The 8,559-nt window shown below is 48.5% G+C and overlaps 1 non-coding gene across 1 annotated transcript; it reads left to right on the top strand.

Annotated features, from left to right (window-relative positions):
- Positions 1–760: 760 nt before the first annotated feature.
- LOC140858916 (small nucleolar RNA R71) lies at positions 761–867 on the top strand. Its single transcript, XR_012142320.1, has one exon. It is a non-coding gene; the product is annotated as a small nucleolar RNA R71 (small nucleolar RNA).
- The last annotated feature ends 7,692 nt before the right edge of the window (positions 868–8,559 follow it).

Here is an 8,559-nt window from a genome sequence, read left to right on the forward strand (position 1 = left end):
AGGATTTGGCTCGTGTTGGCAAGGTAACCTACCATGTTCTCGTTCACTAATGGTCGAAGCCAGCTGACTTACTTGCATTTCCAGACGGGCTATAGCTTGGGTGTTATTATTTATGAGTTGACCCGTGGTTTGCATAAAGCTGGTATGTGTTTTCATCATGGCTTCTAGGCTTTTCTCTAAAGAGGTAATTTTCTTGTCATTATCATGGAAGCCTGGCTGGTTGTTCATCACTGGGTTGGACCTTAGATTTTGCTGATTGAAATTTGGATTACCTACATTAGGATTCTGGGACCATGAGAAATTCGGGTGATTCTTCCAACCTGGGTTATATGTGGGTGCATAAGGATTGTTCAATGGTCCTTGATAGGTGGCATTCACCTGTGCATACTCATTCGAGTAGGAACATTCTTCTAAGACATGGTCTGGTGCATTGCACCCTTTACACATGGGTGCAGATATTTGATTTACATTGGCTGGTCTCTGTAATTCTAAGGCTTCCAATCTACGTGTTAAGGTTGCAATCTTGGCCTCTGATGCTAGGGTTGGTTGAATTTGATGCATTCCTCCTCTTGAAGGTGTAGCTTTATCAGGTTCCCTAGTTGTTTCCCACTGTAAATTTTTCTCGGCTAGGTCTTCTAAGAATTGCCAAGCTTCAGTAGTTTCTTTGTCCATAAATTGGCCTTGGCACATGGACTCTAGCATGGTTCTTGAGTTTGAATCTAACCCCTCATAGATGATCTGGCATAGTCTCCAAGTTTCTATTCCATGGTGTGGGCATTGGGTCAAAAGATTCTTGAAACGATCAAAGTACTTCCAAAATGATTCACCAGCTAGTTGGTAAAATTGATTTATTTCATTCCTAATCCTAGCTGTTTTATGATGGGGAAAATACTTTTTTAAAAATGTTCTCACAAAGCCCTCCCAGGTAGTGACAGAATAGTTTGGCAGACTATAAAGCCACTTCTTAGCATTGTCCTTAAGGGCAAAGTTGATTAATCTAAGTTTGACCTCATCCTCTGTTAATTGCAGTTTCATGGTTGCACATACCTCCTCAAATTCTCTAATAAATATATAAGCATCCTCTAATCCTGTGAATTTTGGAAGCATATTTATGATTTGAGGTTTGATTTCAAAATTGTTAGCTGTGGGTTGTGGCAACCTGATACAAGATGGTTGGATGGAGCCAACTGGATAACACAAATCCTTAAGGGTCATGGGTTGGATTGGTTCAGCCATTGGAACAACAGAAATTGACTCAATTCTAACTAGACGACCCGACACTCTTCTCCACACACGAGGTGTACGGTTCTCGATGTTTATACAATTTTTTTTTTTTTTATAAAATTTTTATGTATAAGAAAAAGAAAGAGAAAAAATTCTAAAGAGAAGATCCTAAGGAGTCCTAAATCTAAAGAAAAGTAACCAAATTAATTTAAATTTTAATATTTTTTTTTTTCAAACAAGTGAAACAATAAATTAAACTCAATCTATCCTAGGGTTAACCTAAATCTAGACAGCTCCTAACTATTCCAAGATGACCCTTCAAACCTTCCAAGTGGAGATTGATCAACTAGTTAGCCAGGTAAGTATAAGAGGTGGGAGGTTCACTCATCGTTGCCTTTCTAGACATCAAACGAGTTGGTCAGGCCAGCAACTGAACCAATTTAACAAACCACCCTCAGGGACTTGCCTAGACACCAACTAATCAAACAACTCAAACTTGGTAGAACTCTTAGGGTTCCTTGTCCTATTAAGCTCGAATTCCTTAAGGTTGACGTCTAATTGATTTTAAGATTAAAGGTCTAGGTAATGCAATATGATGAAAATAGTTTTTGGGCTAAGAAAGGGTAATGAAATTCCCACCTTATCTTGTTAATGGGTTGATGCCCTTAGATTAATTATGAAAATGCAAATGCAAATAAACAAGATGACCAAGAATGTAAAAGATTTTAATTTAAAATTTTTTTTTTTAATTTTGATATTTTACTTCATGATTATGAAATGTCTTTTATTTTGTTTTGTTTTTTTTTTTTGATTAAGTAAATTCAAATAATTAGGTCTAAAAGCAAAAGTAATTAACTAAAAATAATAAAAGAGAAATTAGAAGCGTACCTGAGTTTTCCAGCAATCACCAACTAAATATAGAAATCTAAAGGAAAAAGAAAGAGAGTTATAAAGCACGAAGAACAAATATTTGAAAATAATTTAAAATGCCAAATCTCCGGCAACGGCGCCAAAAACTTGATGTGCAAATCTTAAAATTTGTAAATAAAACCGCAAGCGCACGGTGTACAGAGTAGCATGACCAGCGAGTACGGATCGATCCCACAGAGACTTTGTTTAAAAACGATTTTCAAATCTATGCTCAAGCGAGCTTTAACGAAAATCAAAAGTCGAAAGTTGTTTGCTAAAGACAATAAGACTAAGGATCTAGAGTTTTTGAATCCACTAGATCTAGATTAGGAAATTCTACCTAGAATTTTTCTTATTGATCCTAACGACTACTCCTCTTGTCTTTCCCAAGCATAGATTATGAAGGGACTAAGGCCCAACGATAACCCATCAAGATTCTTTACAGGGGAATAGTAACTAGGATCCCTCAGGGTTTTCTCCTCCTATGCACTGAATCAAGCATGAACTATGAAGGGACTCTGACCCAACTGTAGTTCATCAAAAATTCTTGGCAAAAGAGGAAGAAAAAAAAACCCTAAGAAAAAGAAAGAGCCCTATGTAAAATCCCTACTCATGATCTAGCTTCATCGCAAACCCTAGAAGGGATGCTTAGCTAGACATGATCTAAATCTACATGCAAAATTTAAATGCAGAAAAATAAACTACCCTAATTTCATAAATTAAACTATCCTAATTGCATAAAATTAAATTGCATAAATTAAACTATCCTAATTGCAAGAAAAATAAATTGCATAATGTAAAGAGATGAAATTGCATAAAAATAAGATTTTATATAAAAAAAAAAATTATTACAAAAATTTCAAAGCTCGAGGCTTGAGAAGAGAGCTAAAAATCCCACTATCTAGGGTTACAAGCTTGATCGGAAGGAAGAATACATAAAACAAGGGCCTTTGGGGGCTTTTTATAGGCATTTGGGGGTTATAAGGTTTTCAAAACTTTAGATGTGGGACTAAGAGGTTTTAGAGGGTTGTTAGGGGGGTTTATTGTGTGCCGATGGATCCATGGTCCATGCGCCTATTGCTGTGGACCAGACGGCTAACCAGATCACCAAATCAGTTGATTTTTGATCAATTTTGATCTGATTTGACTCGGGTTTGACCCAATTGAGTCTTCTTTCTTCATTCTTCAATTCCTGGGTCAATTTAACTCCGTTTTGCATAAAATTTACGCCGTTGGAATCCTCTTTCCTTGTTCTTTCTATTGATGGTCTCTTCTTCTGCAAAATATAATAACAAATATCAATTTCTTAATAAAGTTAGATAATTTAGATATTAATTGATACTTTTTATGTCAATTTGTGACATAAATCAGTACCCCAGGGATTTTGCTGATTTGCTAGCTCGGGCTGAAGGATACGCCCGAGCGGAAGAAACCTTCAAAATAAAGGATGAAGAGACAGCGAGGGAGCGGCAGACGGGAGACTCGAGTGAGCCCACGATCGAAAAAAGGCCAAGAGAAGCCCGACCGCGTTCTCGATCCCATCCTGGGCACAAGCGTGCCCGTACTCCACCCTGGATGCGCAGGCAGAGAAGTCCGGATCGCGGGGCTCGGCGGGGTTCTCCATCAGAGAGATTCCGCAACTACGCCCCCCTCAACGCCCAGGTACTGATGGAGGTCAGGGAGCAGCTCCCTAGGCCGGAGAGGATGCGCACACACCCCGGGAAGCGCATCTCCAACAAGTTCTGTCTCTACCACCGCGACCACGGCCACGACATGGAGGAATGCATCCAGCTCTGGGACGAGATCGAGGAGCTCATTCAGCGAGGTCGACTCGACAGGTTCATCTGACGCAGGCCTGAGGGTAGAGGAGATCAGCCAAGGGCCCTTCCACAGCCCGAACCACCAAGAAGGGAGGAGCAACCCGAGGATCGGCCTCCCATCGGGACCATCGACTCCATCACCGGAGGGTCTCAAGGAGGAGCAAACCTCCCGCAACCGTGGAACTCGGAAAATCTGTAAATGTATCACTTACTATTTCACCTTGAATCTAAATTTCTTTCTGCTTGACGTACTCTTCCCATTTGGCATGGATTTGTCACGACTGGATATGACCCCTCCAAATGCCTGAAACAAAGGTATGTTAGGAACGGGGGGAGAACCCCATCCTAACATACTTAAAATGAAAATCCGACTATCTCGAGATCGGATTGGGGGAGAGGCCTTACAGCGCCCTAATGTGCCCCCACAGTCATGCCAGGAACAGGAGGAGGACCTCGACCTGGCATGAACGAAGTCAAAGGCCCGGTTCTTTTAGATCGGATGGGGGGAGAGGCCTTACAGCACCCTAATGTGCCCCCACAATCATGTCAGAAATAGGAGGAGGACCTCGTCCTGACATGAGCAAAGTCAAAGGCCCGGTTCTTTTAGACCGGATGGGGGGAGAGGCCTTACAGTGCCCTAATGTGCCCCCACAGCCATGTCAGGAACAGGAGGAGGACCTCATCCTGACATGAGCAAAGTCAAAGGTCCGGTTCTTTTAGATCGGATGGGGGGAGAGGCCTTACAGCGCCCTAACGTGCCCCCACAGCCATGTCAGGAACAGGAGGAGGACCTCGTCCTGACATGAGCAAAGTCAAAGGCCCGATTCTTTTAGACCGGATGGGGGGAGAGGCCTTACAGCGCCCTAACGTGCCCCCACAGCCATGTCAGGAACAGGAGGAGGATCTCATCCTGACATGAGCAAAGTCAAAGGCCCGATTCTTTTAGGCCGGACGGGGGGAGAGGCCTTACAGCGCCCTAACGTGCCCCCACGGCCATGTCAGGAACAGGAGGAGGACCTCGTCCTGACATAAGCAAAGTCAAAGGCCCGGTTCTTTTAGACCGGACGGGGGAGAGGCCTTACAGCGTCCTAATGTGCCCCCACGGCCATGTCGGGAATAGGAGGAGAACCCCACCCTAACTTGAGCAAGGTCGAAGGCTCGGACTCCTACGGGAGCCGGGCTCCGTCCGTGACTTCTGCAGCTAGGGAGACTCCACCCGGACTCCTATGGGAGTCGGGCTCCATCCGTGACTTCTGCAGCTAGGGAGACTCCATCCGGACTGCTACGGGAGCCGGGCTCCGTCCGTGACTTCTGCAGCTAGGGAGACTCCACCCGGACTCCTACGGGAGCCGGGCTCCATCCGTGACTTCTGCAACTAGGGAGACCCCATCCGGACCCCTACGGGAGCCGGGCTCCGTCCGTGACTTCTGCAGCTAGGGAGACTCCACCCGGACTCCTACGGGAGTCAGGCTCCGTCCGTGACTTTTGTAGCTAGGGAGACTCCACCCAGACTCCTACGGGAGCCGGGCTCCGTCCGTGACTTCTGCAGCTAGGGAGACTCCACCCGGACTCCTACGGGAGCCGGGCTCCGTCCGTGACTTCTGCAGCTAGGGAGACTCCACCCGGACTCCTACGGGAGCCGGACTCCGTCTGTGACTTCTGCAGCTAGGGAGACTCCACCCGGACTCCTACGGGAGCCGGGCTCCGTCCGTGACTTCTGCAGCAAGGAAGACTCCGCCCGCCCTGGCAACGGCCCTTACGTGCCCTCGCGGGAATGGGAGGAGAACCTCGTCCTGATGGTGATGAAATCCGGCCATCCAACAAGATCGGATAAAAAAAAAAAAGCCCCTTAGCGGCACCCCCACGCTCCTATGTAACCCCGCAAAAAGCGAGGGGAGGGCCCTCACTCGGAGAAGAGGAGAAAAATTAAAAAGGAAGGGCGACGAACTACGACGGAAACAGATGAAGGACAAACCGCACCTAAGACCTAAAGGACTTCGTCCCAATGGAGACGGGGAGTTCCTACCAAACACCCCCAGCCTCTGAAAAGACTCCCGACACAGGTCAGGAAGACAGCGACGTCCCCGAAGCAATGCAGAGTCCGGACCACCAAGCTCGGGCTTGCGGCCATGTACGATGAGGAAGGCGAGCTAACGCATCGACGACTGGGCGCCTCCCAACGACGTCTACATCAGACAAGTCGAACGATAAGAAAAGTTCGACGGACGATAATTTAATACAACGCGCGGACGAGGTAACACAAAACCCTCTTTTCATTCCATTTTCGAAATACACGCTACAAAGCCCGGAAGGCCAAGGAAAAAAAAGCAAAGCAACAAAAAGAGAAGTAAATACATGAAAAGACAGAAGGGCGAAAATAGCTCTAAGGAGGCTCTGCTCCCTCCGACCTAGAGTTATCTACTCCACCTCTCATCCAGGACTGCCTTAGATTCTCAATTTCTTCTTCTAGCTCTTCCCTTTTCTGCAGCGCGCCCTGGAGCGCCCGACGAAGTCGCTGGCTCTCGGCCTCCGCCTCTCGATGCCTCTTTCTCAAAACCTCAGATTCCGCCTCCGCGTCCGCGACGGCCCGCTGCTCGTATGCCAGTTGAATCTTCAGTTGTTGCAGCTCGACTGTCTTTTCCCCAAGGGCGACAGAAATCCCTTCAACGGTTCCTCTTAGAAACTGGAGCTCATCAGAATCCCGGACGGAAGTGAGCTGAGCCCTGCTGGCCAGCTGCCTCTGGAGACGGTTGACTTCGTCGGTCGCTGCCCTGAGTCTCCCTTTATATTCCTCCACCTGCCTGCGCCAGCTGGCCCGATGCACGTCGTGGCTCACCTCGGCGTCCTGAAGCTGCTGCTGAAGGTCGGAGACCTTCTTCGACCACTCCTGGTCGCCGTCGACCCGAGCCAAGAGCCGGGACGAACTTCCTTCCAGCTGGCCGATCTTTCCCTTCGCGGCTGACAGTTCCACCTTGAGGGCGCTAATCCTGGCGGCCTGAGCCCAAATTCGGTCGCTGGCGCTCTTCTTGCATTCCTCAAGCTCCTTCGCGAAATTCGCCTTCCTCCGGCTGTACTCCATGATCCCCTTCACGTGGAGATTCCGAAAGTGGGTGGCCTCCGCGGTGGCTTCAGAATGACCTTTCCTCAATCTGCGAAGCTCGCCCTCCATCTTCTTTGACTCCTTTGTCAAGTGAAGGACTTCCTTCTTCAGCTGCTGGATCGTCGACTTCAGCGGAATCCCCAGGGGCAGGGGAAGTGCTTCTGCAGAACACTGCCGTCAGAAAGCAAAAGCGTCAAAGCACGACTCATCACAGGAAGAAAAGCAGAGAGAAGAAGGGGAGGGAGGAGAAGCCATCCACGACAAGAAATTCAACTTTATTGATTGGATGATTTTTGAAGACAAAAAAGAAAAGAAAAATTGCGATGAAATAAAAATACAAGGTCGGAGGTCTCAGACCTCAGGGGCGGGGGTTAGAGAACTCGGCGTCCCCGGCAAGGGGGCTGCAATAGCAGTGGCGGCTGGCGAGGGACCGGCCTCGTCTTCGGACTCCTCGCCTAGGAAGCTGAGGTCGAGCTCCGAAAATTTTCTGGCCACCTTCTCTTGGCAGAGCTCAAACCCCTTGATGAACGCCTCTTGGCCGAATTGGACATTCAGGTCCCTCATCTTCGCGAAAGCCTTGAATTCCTCTACCGCAAGGACTCTGACCTCCGAGACCAGGATCGAAATCTGTTCAGTCAAGTTGGCGACCTCGGCCTCCGCCCTTCTCGCCGACTCCTCCAAGGTCTGCCTCTCCTCCTCCCGGGCTTGTTTCTCTCTTTCCAGGGCCTCTTGGAGGGCGGCTACTTCGGCTGTCTTTGCTTGGAGGCGAGCAACCTCGGCCCGGCAGTGCTCCTCCACCTGGAGGATGTCCCTCCTCGCACGGTTCACCGTCTCGATATTGGCGAGGAGCTGGTGTCCAATCTGCAAGGGCGGCTAGGGGATCAGAACAAAGGCCGAATAGTCAGGTAAATAAAGATTTGCTTACCGCAAGGAAGGACCCCAAAGAGTTCCAGGCCCGCTGCTCAAGATCGACGCGGTCGATCCTCTCGACGATGTCGGGCAGAATGCAGCCGTCGATCAACCGCCTGATCAACTCCCTGTCATTGAAGGGATTCTCCGGCCCCTCTTCGGAGCAGAGAGACTCGTCAGCGGCAGTTCGACGGCTACTCACCCTGCGGGCCACCGATTTCCTTCTCTTCCCCCTCTCGGCCACGGCCGCCTCCGTGAAGCAGACCCCCGAAACAGGGGCCCCAGCCGGCGGACTCCTCGAGGAGGCCCGGGGAGCCGTTGCCTCGGCATCCGAGGGAATGTCAATTGCTGGAGCCGCCTGGGTGGGTGCGGCCAAGCTCGACTCCTCCGCCCTGGCCCTCTTCGCCGATCCGGAGGTCGCGACACCCTTCCTTTTGTGGGCCCTGAGGCCCCTGGCAAGCATCCGCGCTACTTCGGCGTCCATTCCTTAAAAAAAAAAAAAGAGAGAGAAAGAAAAAGAAGCAGACCAATTAATCAAGGGTCAAAAAAAAAAAAAAGAGAAAAAGAGAAAGAAGAAAGAGGAGAAAAGGAGAGGGA

Source organism: Elaeis guineensis, chromosome 6 (assembly GCF_000442705.2).
Source record: "Elaeis guineensis isolate ETL-2024a chromosome 6, EG11, whole genome shotgun sequence".
NCBI lineage: Eukaryota > Viridiplantae > Streptophyta > Magnoliopsida > Arecales > Arecaceae > Elaeis > Elaeis guineensis.